Here is a 12,475-nt window from a genome sequence, read left to right as displayed (position 1 = left end):
TCACACAGTGGTGATTATATAAATATTAGAAGCAAGCAGAGGAAAGTTAAACTACAGGAAGAATATAATTCTACACTTGAAACCAGCAGTGCCCTCCTATTTATATACTCTCTTTCAGGGATATGATGTTAGATTTGCACTGCTTCTCATAATATTTCCATTTTCTCTAAGCTTTTGAACTGCTTATACAACTGCCAATAGTAGATATTTCCTGTAAGTGAAACAGTAAGAGACCATGGTGATCAATGTTCACAACCTTTGTTCCCCACCTACCAACTCCCTTTCCTCAGAAACTCTGAAGTTGAACCAAAACGTTTGCTACCTTGGTATATTTGACCCTATGATGAGCTTCAAATAAAACGTTCTTGTTTCAACATTCACATCATTGCTTGAAGTCTCACATATTTGAACTTATCAGCTGCAGGAACCATCAGTCATTCCCATTTTACCACTTTGATTTACTACTAGCAAAGCATACCGGGTCAGTATTTCTCCGATTCTACTCTTCACCTATAAAAGGTTATTCAAAACTGCTGACCAAGTTGTAGATGACAGCAGATCCTGTTCCCTCATCACTCCTCATTGCTGACCTTCAGTGACCCTTGTTAGCTGACAATTACATATTAAAATTTGTTCTTGCGTTTCTCCTTTCTCTTTTCTCATTATCCTTCCTCTTTAAGTTAATTGTGAGTTAACACTGTTTTTTCATTTCTTGACTCTTGATAATCTCAGAATGCAGCCCCTCTATTGGTGGAGGCTGTTCCTTCAGCTGCCAAAGCCTACATTTGGGAATACTGTGTCAGTCCTCTCTACCATCTTTCTTCCTTTAAATCTTGCTTCTGTGTTCAAGTATTTGCCATTAAGCGATCTTTTGTGGCTCAGCATCAAATTTTATTTGATAGATTCCCATGAAAGGGGATGGGATGCATTTCTGTGAAATGTGGCATATTTACATGTTGCAGTTTTTGTTGGGTATTCCACTGCATTTTTGTCTTGTGCTGTCAAGCATTGCTGAGGGTTTTAGAGAGCAAAACAATGATGTAGGAGCAGCTCAAGCATGGTTTTTCTGTTCTCAGTCATCCCTCAGTACTTCTCCTTGCAGGCAGGTTAGCTGTCATTAACAAGCCTTCACCATTCTTTCCAGATGACTACAATAGGTGCCAGCTATTTTCTTTTGGTTCTCACTCTATTTCAGACATGCCCTTTATTGTCTCCACCCTTCACCCTCCTCCGCAACCTAAAATCTGCAAATTCTTCAATTTTTCTTGATGGAAGGCTTTTGATCTAAAACATACCTTACTTTTGACAGGTGCTGAGCATTTCCAGGATTTTCTTGTATTAGTTCATGCTTCTAGCATCAGTGTATTTCTGATTTTATTTTATTAAATTTATTGAGATATGATGCGGAATAGTCCCTTCTGGCCTTTTGAGCCACATTGCCCAGCAATTCCCTGATTTAATCTTAGCTTATTCACGGGACAGTTTACAATGACCAATTAATCTAACAACCAGTATGTCTAACCAATAGGAACTGTCCAAGAAATTCCCCAATTGGTTTAAATTAATTAGGGCAATATTGGAAAGAAAAGATAAATCACTTCAAAACTCCTGCTGGTAATTTTGCAGATCAAAACTTGGAATTTTATTGGTCTGATAGAAGTGATTTTCATGACCATATTGGCTGGGGTTTTTTGACTAGAGTTTGACAGAACTGCGTGTATTGTTTGTGGCAGTTTCTCTGAACTGGGCTGTGACCAATCAATGAGAGGGAGTGTGAAAATAGAGCTACCTTTTCAAACCGGTCCACGATCAAGGTAAAAGGCAGAGCCTCACAGCAGTTCCTCTGAGTTGGGCTGCGATCGATGAGAGGGATTCATTAGAAAGGGGCAACAAAACTGATGCAAGTGCAAGGGGAGTGGCAATTCTTTTGAGTGTGCCAGTGTTTAGAGTGGTTTTGGCTCATCGGTCTTGGGTGAGGTAAAGTATCTGGTAAGTTTCTCTCTTTTCATTCTTATTTGTTCATTCCTCATCTGTTAGGGAGTACTGTAGTAGTGTAGTGAGAATGGCTCCAGGGGCAGTGTTTGGTGCTGTATGTAGGATGTAGGATGTAGGAAATCTGGGAGACCCCACTCTCCCGGATAAGCTTACCTGCACCAGGTGCACCAAGCTTCAGCACCTGAGAGAACGTACAAAGGAACTGGAGCTGCAGCTGGGTGATCTTCAACTCATACAGGAGCAGGTGATAGATAGGAGACAGAGGAAGGTAATCACTCCTAGGTTGCAGGAGACAGGTAACTGGGTGACTGTCAGGAGCAGGAAGGGAAATGGGCAGCCAGTGCAGAGTACACCTGTGGCCATTCCCCTCAATAATAAATACACAATTTTAGGTATCGTTGAGGGGGGTGACCTACCGGGGACCCACAATGACCAGGTCTATGGCATTGAGTCTGGTGCTGTGGCTCAGAAGAACATAGAGGTGAAAAGGACTGCAGAGTTGATAGGAGATTCCATAGTCAGAGGGACAGAGATGAGATTCTGTGAGCGTGATAAAGACACCTGGATGGTATATTGCCTCCCAGGTGCTAGGGTCAGGGATGATTCAGATCAGGTCCATGGACTCTCAAAGCCAAGGATGAGCAGCCAGTGTGCATATCAGCATTAGTGACAGGTAGACAGGCTGAGGAGGTCCTGAAGAAAGAATTTAGGGAGCTAGGTAGAAAGATGAAAAACAGAATGTCCAGGGTAGTAATCTTTGGATTGCTGGCTGTGCCACACACCAGTGAGGGTAAGAATAGGCAGATGAATGTGTGGCTGAGGAACTGGTGCGGAGGGCAGGGGTTCAGATTGATGGATCATTGAGATCCCTCCTGGGGAAGGTATGACGTATACAGAAGGGATAGGTTACACCTGAACCTGGGGGGGGGGGGGGTCCAATATCCTTACGGGTGGGTTTTTCTGGAGTTGTTCGGGAGGGTTTAAACAAATTTGGCAGGGGGATGGGAACTGGCGTGATAGTGCTGAGGATGCGGTAGTTGGTTTATAAATAGAGGCAGTGTGTAGTGAGACTCCTAGCAAAGAGAGGCTGTTGAAAGGGCAATATTGCAGTCAACAGGATGTTACAATGTAAAAGGTGGACAAAATCAAAAAGGGTGAATACAGGACTGAAGGTGTTATATTTGAATGTGCGCAGTATACAGAATAAGGTAGATGAATTTATAGTACAGTTACAGATTGGCAGGTATGATGTTGTAGGCATCACTGGATCATGGCTGAAAGAAGATTATAGCTGAGAGCTTAACATAGAAGGATGCACATTGTATTGAAAGGGTAAGCAGGTAGGCAGAGGGGTTGGCATGGCTCTGTTGGTAAAAAATGAAATTAATTCATTAGAAAGAGGTGACAAAGGGTTGGAAGGTGTTGAATTGTGGATAGAGCTAAGGAACTGCAAGCGTAAAAAGACCCTGATGGAAGTTATATACAGACCTGCAAACAGTAGTAAGATTGATAAGTCTTCAGGGCCAGACGTGATATATGCCAGGTTGCTGTGGGAAGTGAGAGAAGAGATCGCTGGAGCAGTAGCTATGATCTTTGAATCCTCGTTGGCTGCAGGGGAGGTGCCGGAGGATTGGAGAATGGCAAATGTAGTTCCCTTGTTTAAAAAAGGTAATAGGGAGAATTCTGGGAATTATAGACTGGTGAGTCTTAAGTTGGTGGTCTGCACACTATTGGAAAGGATTCTTAAGGATAGGATCTGCAAGCATTTGGAGAAATACAGTCTACTCAAGGATAAGTCAACATGGCTTTGGGAAGAGAAGGTCGTGCCTCACGAGCCTAATTGAGTTTTTTGAAGAGGTAACAAAAGAAATTGATGAGGGTAGGGTGGTAGATGTGGTCTACATGGATTTTAGCAAGGCATTTGACAAGGTCCCCCATGAGAGACTCATCCAGAAAGTCATGAGGCATGGGATCAGTGGAACCTTGGCTGTTTGGATAAAAAAAAAGCTTACAGGAAGAAAGCAGGGGGTAGTAGTGGAAGGAAAGTATTCTGCCTGGAGGTCGGTGACTAGTGGAGTGCTGCAAGGATCTGTCCTGGGACCCCTGCTCTTTGTGATTTTTATAAACGACCTGGACGAAGAGGCGGAAAGATGGGTGAGTAAGTTTGCGGATGACACGAAGATTGGAGGAGTTGTGGATGGAGCTGTAAGTTGTTGAAGGTTACAAGAGGATGTAGACAGGATGCAGAGTTGGGCAGAAAAGTGGCAGATGGAGTTCAATCTGGATAAGTGTGAGGTGATGCATTTTGGAAGAACAAACCAGAAGGCTGAGTACAGGGTTAATGGTCGGTTACTTAAGAGTGTGGTTGAATGGAGGGACCTTGGGGTTCAAATCCATACATCTCTCAAGGTCGCTGCACAGGTTGATAGGATAGTTAAGAAGGCCTATGGGATGCTAGGCTTCATTAATAGAGGGATTGAATTCAAGAGTAGAGAGGTCATGTTGCAACTCTACAAATCTCTGGTGATACCACACAGAGTATTGTGTTCAGTTCTGGTCACCTCATTATAGGAAGGATGTGGAAGCTATGGAGAGGGTTCAGAGGATATTTACCAAGATGTTGCCTGGGTTGGAAAACAAGTCTTATGAGGCAAGCAACACACATCAAAGTTGCTGGTGAACGCAGCAGGCCAGGCAGCATCTGTAGGAAGAGGTGCAGTCGACGTTTCAGGCCGAGACCCTTCATCAGGACTAACTGAAGGAAGAGTGAGTAAGGGCTTTGAAAGTTGGAGGGGGAGGGGGAGATCCAAAATGATAGGAGAAGACAGGAGGGGGAGGGATAGAGCCAAGAGTTGGACAGGTGATAGGCAAAAGGGGATACGAGAGGATCATGGGACAGGAGGTCCGGGAAGAAAGACAAGTGGGGGGGGGGACCCAGAGGATGGGCAAGAGGTATATTCAGAGGGACAGAGGGGAAAAAGGAGAGTGAGAGAAAGAATGTGTACATAAAAATAAGTAACAGATGGGGTACGAGGGGGAGGTGGGGCCTAGCGGAAGTTAGAGAAGTTGATGTTCATGCCATCAGGTTGGAGGCTACCCAGACGGAATATAAGGTGTTGTTCCTCCAACCTGAGTGTGGCTTCATGTTTACAGTAGAGGAGGCCGTGGATAGACATGTCAGAATGGGAATGGGATGTGGAATTAAAATGTGTGGCCACTGGGAGATCCTGCTTTCTCTGGCGGACAGAGCGTAGATGTTCAGCAAAGCGGTCTCCCAGTCTGCGTCGGGTCTCGCCAATATATAAAAGGCCACATCGGGAGCACCGGACGCAGTATATCACCCCAGTCGACTCACAGGTGAAGTGTTGCCTCACCAGGAAGGACTGTTTGGGGCCCTGAATGGTGGTAAGGGAGGAAGTGTAAGGGCATGTGTAGCACTTGTTCCGCTTACACGGATAAGTGCCAGGAGAGAGATCAGTGGGGAGGGATGGGGGGGACGAATGGACAAAGGAGTTGCGTAGGGAGCGATCCCTGCGGAATGCAGGGGGGGGAGGGAAAGATGTGCTTAGTGGTGGGATCCCGTTGGAGGTGGCGGAAGTTACGGAGAATAATGTGTTGGTCCTGGAGGCTGGTGGAGTGGTAGGTGAGGACCAGGGGAACCCTATTCCTAGTGGGGTGGTGGGAGGATGGAGTGAGAGCAGATGTACGTGAAATGGGGGAGATGCGTTTAAGAGCAGAGTTGATAGTGGAGGAAGGGAAGCCCCTTTCTTTAAAAAAGGAAGACATCTCCCTGTCTATCCACGGCCACCTCTACTGTAAAGATGAAGCCACACTCAGGTTGGAGGAACAACACCTTATATTCCGTCTGGGTAGCCTCCAACCTGATAGCATGAACATCGACTTATCTAACTTCCGCTAAGGCCCCACCTCCCCCTCGTACCCCATCTGTTACTTATTTTTATGCACACATTCTTTCTCTCACTCTCCTTTTTCTCCCTCTGTCCCTCTGAATATACCTCTTGCCCATCCTCTGGGTTCCCCCCCCTTGTCTTTCTTCCCAGACCTCCTGTCCCATGATCCTCTCGTATCCCTTTTGCCTATCACCTGTCCAGCTCTTGGCTCCATCCCTCCCCCTCCTGTCTTCTCCTATCATTTTGGATCTCCCCCTCCCTCTCCAACTTTCAAATCCCTTACTCACTCTTCCTTCAGTTAGTCCTGACGAAGGGTCTCGGCCTGAAACGTCGACTGCACCTCTTCCTACAGATGCTGCCTGGCCTGCTGCGTTCACCAGCAACTTTGATGTGTGTTGCTTGAATTTCCAGCATCTGCAGAATTCCTGTTGTTTCTTATGAGGCAAGGTGGGCAGAACTGGGACTTTTCTCTTTGGAGCATAAAAGGATGGGAGGGGACTTGATGGAGGTCTACAAGATTATGAGAGGCATAGATAGGGTGGATAACCAGTACCTGTTTCCCAGGGCACTAATAGCAAACACCAGAGGGCATATGTACAAAGTTAAGGGAGGGAAGTTTAGGGGAGACATCAGGGGTAAGTTTTTTACACAGAGGGTTGTGGGTGCCTGGAATAACTTGCCAGAGATGGTGGTGGAGGCTGAAACAGGGGTATTTAAGAGCCTCTTGGACAGGCTGAAAGAAAAATAGAGGGTTATGGGGTAGTGTGGGTTTAGCACTTTTTTTTAAGAATATATGGGTCGGCACAACATTGAGGGCCGAAGGGCCTGTACTGTGCTGTAGTATTCTGGTGTCTATTGTCTTCCAGTGTCTAAAACAGAGCAAGAGACAGACTTGCAAAGCCTCAATTCTCTTTTGTTCAACAAGCAGGGTGTAAGAATGTGATAGGCAATGTGAGAAAATTAATATTGGACATTTGTTAATTTTATTTAATTTCATCATCTCTGCAGGGTTTAAGCTTTCATGATGTGATGCCCAAGTAGTGTTTTAGATATCTTTGAATGCAAATCCAAAATTTCAATGCATTGCCCATCCTTTTCTTGATGATATATTCCAAATCCCTGCTGTGCAGTAGAACATTATAAGCATCTTAAAACCTCTTTGTTAAACCTGATACAATTGAAGTAAATCATTATCAACTAATCAAGATAATATAATTAATCAACAGTTCCCCTGTACAAAGTGCCACACATGAGACTGCTTAACAAGCTATGAACCCATGGTATTACATGAAATGTGCTAGCATGGATAAAGCAATGGCTGATGGGCAGGAGGCCAAGAGTGGGAGTAAAGGGAGCCCTTTCTGGTTGGCTGCTGGTTTTCCACATGGGTCTGTATTGGGACTGCTTTTTAAAATTATATGTTGATGACTTGGATGACAGAATTGATAGCTTTGTTGCAAGTTTTCAGACAATACAAAGGTAGGTGTTTTGAGGAAGTAGCGAAGCTACAGAGGACTTGACAGATTAGGAGAATGGGCAAAGAACCGGCAGATGGAATGCAGTGCAAGGAAGTGTATGGTCATGCACTTTTGGTAGAAGAAATAAAAGGGTAGACTACTTTCTAAATTGAGAGAAAATTCAAAAATCTGAGGTGCAAAGGGACTTGGGAGTCCTTGTGCAGCATTCCCTAAAGCAGGGGTCGGCAACCTTTTTGCCTCTGTGGGCCATATCGCGTATTAATGAGAAGACTGTGGGCCAGATAAATGCCATAAAAACTTGAAATATGGGAATTATCCATTTAATTACATCTAGTTATGTTTTGCCTCAAATTAATGAATTCACAACAATGTCTATAACATCCTTTAATTTCAAAGATTTGGCACATAATTCCTCTTGATGGATAATGCAATGAATTGTAACCAGGTTTTAGGGTTTTAACCAAGGGTTTCCATTTGTCCTTGCAGCAATGTGATGATGCCTTTTTTCTGTCCCACCATTACTGGTGCCCCATCAGTTGTGATGCCAGTTAGCTTTGACACATTAAGTTTCATTTCTGACATCATTTTCAACAAAGCTTCAAAAATCACTGCTCCAGTAACCATGTCCTTCATAGAAATTAATTGAATAAACTCTTCAAAAGTTTGAAAGGTTGAGGTCACTCCTCCCACAAACACTGCAAGGTGAGCAGTGTCTCTCAAGTCTGTGCTCTCATCAAGCGCAATTGAAAAAAATTGCAATTCGTTGCAGGCATCCATTAAACAACTGTTAACATCTACTGACATTTCTTCAACTCGCCGTGCGATCGTTCTTGCTGACAGGCTGATAGATGCAAATAAGTATTTCCCTTCAGGACAAACAATATCCACCACTGCCAGTAAACGTTCTTTGACAAACTCTCCATCTGTAAAAGGCTTCATCCTCTCTGCAATACATTTTGAGACATGGTAGCTGGCTTGGGTATTTCCTTCATTTTCACTGCTTTTCTTGGCAAAAATAACATTTGTTTTCTGAAACTAACCTTCATTCACTCAACTTCATCTTTCCTTGCTTGCCCAGTAAACTTGTTAAAATTTCCATTATGGCGGGTCTCGTAATGTCGCCTGATATTTGCCACCTTCTTCACAGCAACGTTTTCTAGGCAAATGAGACAAGCTGGTTTCCCAGCTTGCTCAATGAAGAAGTAATCTAGCGTCCAAGTGTCTTGGAAATTTTGGCACTCAGTGTCTACCTTCCTGCATTTTGCATTCATTGCCATTGGAATTTTTTTCTTCGATTTTCTTTCGAAACGTGAGCTATTCAACAAGTATCATAGCACATGTAAATATCTGGATACTTAATGTGGATTTCTTGTTAAAACACAGTGACGCTGTTTCTGTTTACAAATTTGAATGATCTCATCTGAAAACCTGCGCGAGCACTGAGAGTATCTATTACATATTAACAGTGTAGTCTGCCTTCCCGTCATTCATGTATACCAGTGTTTGGTTTGGAACAAAACGGAACCTGGGGCCAGTGTAACAAGACGCCATGCTTGTCCACCAGTGTGGTCGCGTGAAACACTCAGAATAAGGAAAAATAGCTCGCGAGCCGGATAAGCATAGTATTCCAATATTTACTCACGGGCCAAATCCGGCCCGCGGGCCGTAGGTTGCCTACCCCTGCCCTAAAGGGCAATTTGCAAGTTGAGTCTGGTGAATGTGTTGTTAGCATTCATTTCAAGATGACCAGTTTATAAAAGCAAGCATGAAATGTTAAGCTTTTTAAAGTACTGGTGAGGCCTCACTCGGAGTATTGTGAGCAGTTTTGGGCCCCTGATCTTAAAAAGGATGTGCTGAAACTGGAGAGGGTTCAAAGGAGGTTCATGAAAATGGTCCCAGGATTGAATGGCTTGTCATATGAAGTGCGTTTGATGTCTGTTTGCTTGTAGTCACTAGCATTCAGAAGAATGAGAGGTTACCAAATTAAAAGCTATCGAATATTGAAAGGCCTTGACAGAGTGGATGTGGAGTGGATATTTCCTATGGTGGGAGAGTCTAGTACCAGAGGACGTAGCTTCAGAATAGAGGGAGCATCTGTTTAGAATGCAGATGAGGAGGAATTTCTTTAGCCTGAATGTGGTGAATCTGTGGAATTTATTACCTCAGGCAGCTGTGGAAGCCAAGACTTTACGTATATTTAAGGCAGAGGTTGACAGATAATTTATTGGTCTGGGCATTAAGGGACAGGGAGAAGGCAGGAGATTGAGGCTGAGAGGAAAAATCGATCAGCCATGATGAAATGGCGGAGCAGACTTTTATATCTTTGTACTGTACTGCTGTCACAAAATAACAAATTTCGTATCATATGTCAGTGGTAATAACTCTGATTTGGATGACTTTAGAAATTACACCACATTAACAAGGGAAAATTAAATGGTAAAGATTTCAGATTTTGTGAAGCAGTATTATTGTAAAATACTAATGCAGCATTTTGTTGCATAGGTCTTCTCTTAATTGTGCAAAAATCCACAATTAAAACATAAGCTCGTGTAAACTCTAAAATCTTAGTTTTATTGTAATTGTGATTCTCCATAGTTCATTAGAAATCAGCATATGTGTATCAATATTCACTTAACAGTTGTATTTAATACAGTAAAATTTAATATAATTTCAACATGTTTTGAGGTATATAAACTCTCACAGCCCCCAAAGAGCCTGTGATTTTAGTCTCTGAGAGCGATGTGAGAGCATCCTTCAGGAGGGTGAACCACGGAAAGTACCTGACCCAGATGGGGTACCTAGCAGCATGCTAAAGATCAGTGCTGATCAATTGGCTGCAGAGTTCACCAATATCTTTAACCTCTTGTTTTGGTAATCTAAGTTACCCACTTGCTTCAAGCAGGCTTCAACTATACCAGTGCCTAAGAAGAATGCGGTTACTTGCATCCATTCCATCCATTGAGATGAAGTGCTTTGAGAGGTTATTAATGAAATGTATCAACTTCTGTCTGAGAAGAAACTTGGATCCACTTCAATTTCCTCCTGACACAACTGGCCGTTTCATTTGCTCTTCACTCAACCCTAGAACATCTGGACAGCAAAGATGCATACATCAGGATGCTCTCTATCGACTGCTGCTCGGTATACAATACCATTATCCTTCAAAACTAATCTATAAGCTTCAAGACAGCTTCAAAATCTCCTTGTGCAACTGGATGCTTGATTTCCTCACTTGCAGACTCCAGTCAGTTCAGGTTGACAACAACATCTCCATAGTCTCCAACAGCACAATTGCAGCACAAGACTGTATACTTAGCCCCCCTCCCCCCACACCCCCGCTCTACTCACTTTATACTTATGACAATGAGGCTAAGCTCAGCTCCAATGCCACATTTAAGTTTGCTGATGACACCACTGTCATTGGCCGAATCATAGGTGATGAGAAATCAGCATTTAGGAGGGAGAATAAAAATCTGGCTGAGTGGTGTCACAACAACAACCTCTTACTCAATATCAGCAAGACCAAGGAGCAGATTATTGACTTCAGGAGGAAGAATCCGGAAGGACATGGCCAGTCCTCTTCAGAGGATCAGGGCGGAGAGGGTCAGCAGCTTTAACTTCATCAGTGTTATCATTTTGGAGGATCTGTGTTGGGCCCAGTATGTAAGTGCAATTATGAAGAAAGCACAGCAGCTACTTCCTTAGAAGTTTGAAAAGATTCAACATGACACCTAAATCTTTGACAAACTTGCATAGATATGTGGTTGAGCATATATTGACTGATTGCATCATGGAGTGGCATGGAAACACCAATGTCTTTAAGCAGAAAATCCTACAAAAAGTTTTGGATATGGCCCAGTCCATCACAGGTAAATTTGTTCCCACCATTGAGCAGATGTACACAGAGGGCTGTCACAGGAAAGCAACATCCATTATCATGGACTCACACCTTCCAGGACATACTCTCTTCTTGCTGCTGCCATCAGGAAGAAGGTACAGGACCCTCAGGACCCACATCACCAGGTTCAGGAACAGTTATTACCCCTCAAACATCTGGCTCTTGGATCAGAGGGGATAACTTCACTCAACTTCCCTCGCCCCAACACTGAATTGTTTCCACAAGGTGCAGACTCACTTTCAAGTACTCTTCATCTCATGTTCTCAATATTTGTTTATTATTATTAATATTAAAAAAAAATTGTATTTGCGCAGTTTGTCTTTTGCACACCGGTTGTTCGGCTGTCCTGTTGGATGAAGTCTTTCATTGATTTTTATTGTGTTTCTTGGATTTACTGTGTGTGTTAGTAAGAAACCGATTTGCAGGGTTGTATTTGGTGACATGTACTTTTGATAATGAATTTCCTTTGAACTTTGAGTTTTGTTTTCCATGTTTTGCTTTAATGAACAAATGAATTTCAAACACTTTTTGAGCCTGATTAACACAGGAACATTTTGGTTCTTGGCTACTTAGTTAATGCGTTAAAACAAAATAACATTTTTGTTTAAATTTTTGACCTGTACCTGATTTCTAAATTTATTTCAAGAATGAAGAGCCATAAAATCTTATGAAAATCAGAATGGTGGAATAAGGTCAAAGTAATCTGGAATTAAAGCAGTGATGCTGGAAACTCTCAGCAGGCCAGGCAGCATCTGTTGATAAAGGAACAGACTAATGTTTCAAATGAAAGATTTTTCATCAGTTCTGAACGCTTCCAATAAAATGATATTTTCTGACTGTCAAGCAGTGGTGTGGTATGGAGATGGATGAATATCTTCAGCGGCATTTCTGATAATGCCTTATAAAGAATAGGTCTAATCCCAAGAACTTTCTACTATCTGTATTAATGCTGAGACTGAAGGTGGACAAGTATACACCATTTTGTCCCTCACTAACAAGTTCAAGAACAGCTATTACCCTTCAACCATCCTGTTCTTAAACCAGCAAAGATAACTTCCCTCATCTCAATTCTGAACTGATTCCACAACCTATAAACTCACTTTCAAGGTCTCTATAACTCATCTTTTCAGTATCAAATTCAAAGTATATTTATTATCAAAGTATGTATACTTTATACAACCTTGAGATTCATC

Source organism: Mobula hypostoma, chromosome 2 (assembly GCF_963921235.1).
Source record: "Mobula hypostoma chromosome 2, sMobHyp1.1, whole genome shotgun sequence".
Lineage (NCBI taxonomy): Eukaryota > Metazoa > Chordata > Chondrichthyes > Myliobatiformes > Myliobatidae > Mobula > Mobula hypostoma.
The sequence above is the reverse complement of the archived record's forward strand: the minus strand, read 5'-3'. Positions refer to the sequence as shown.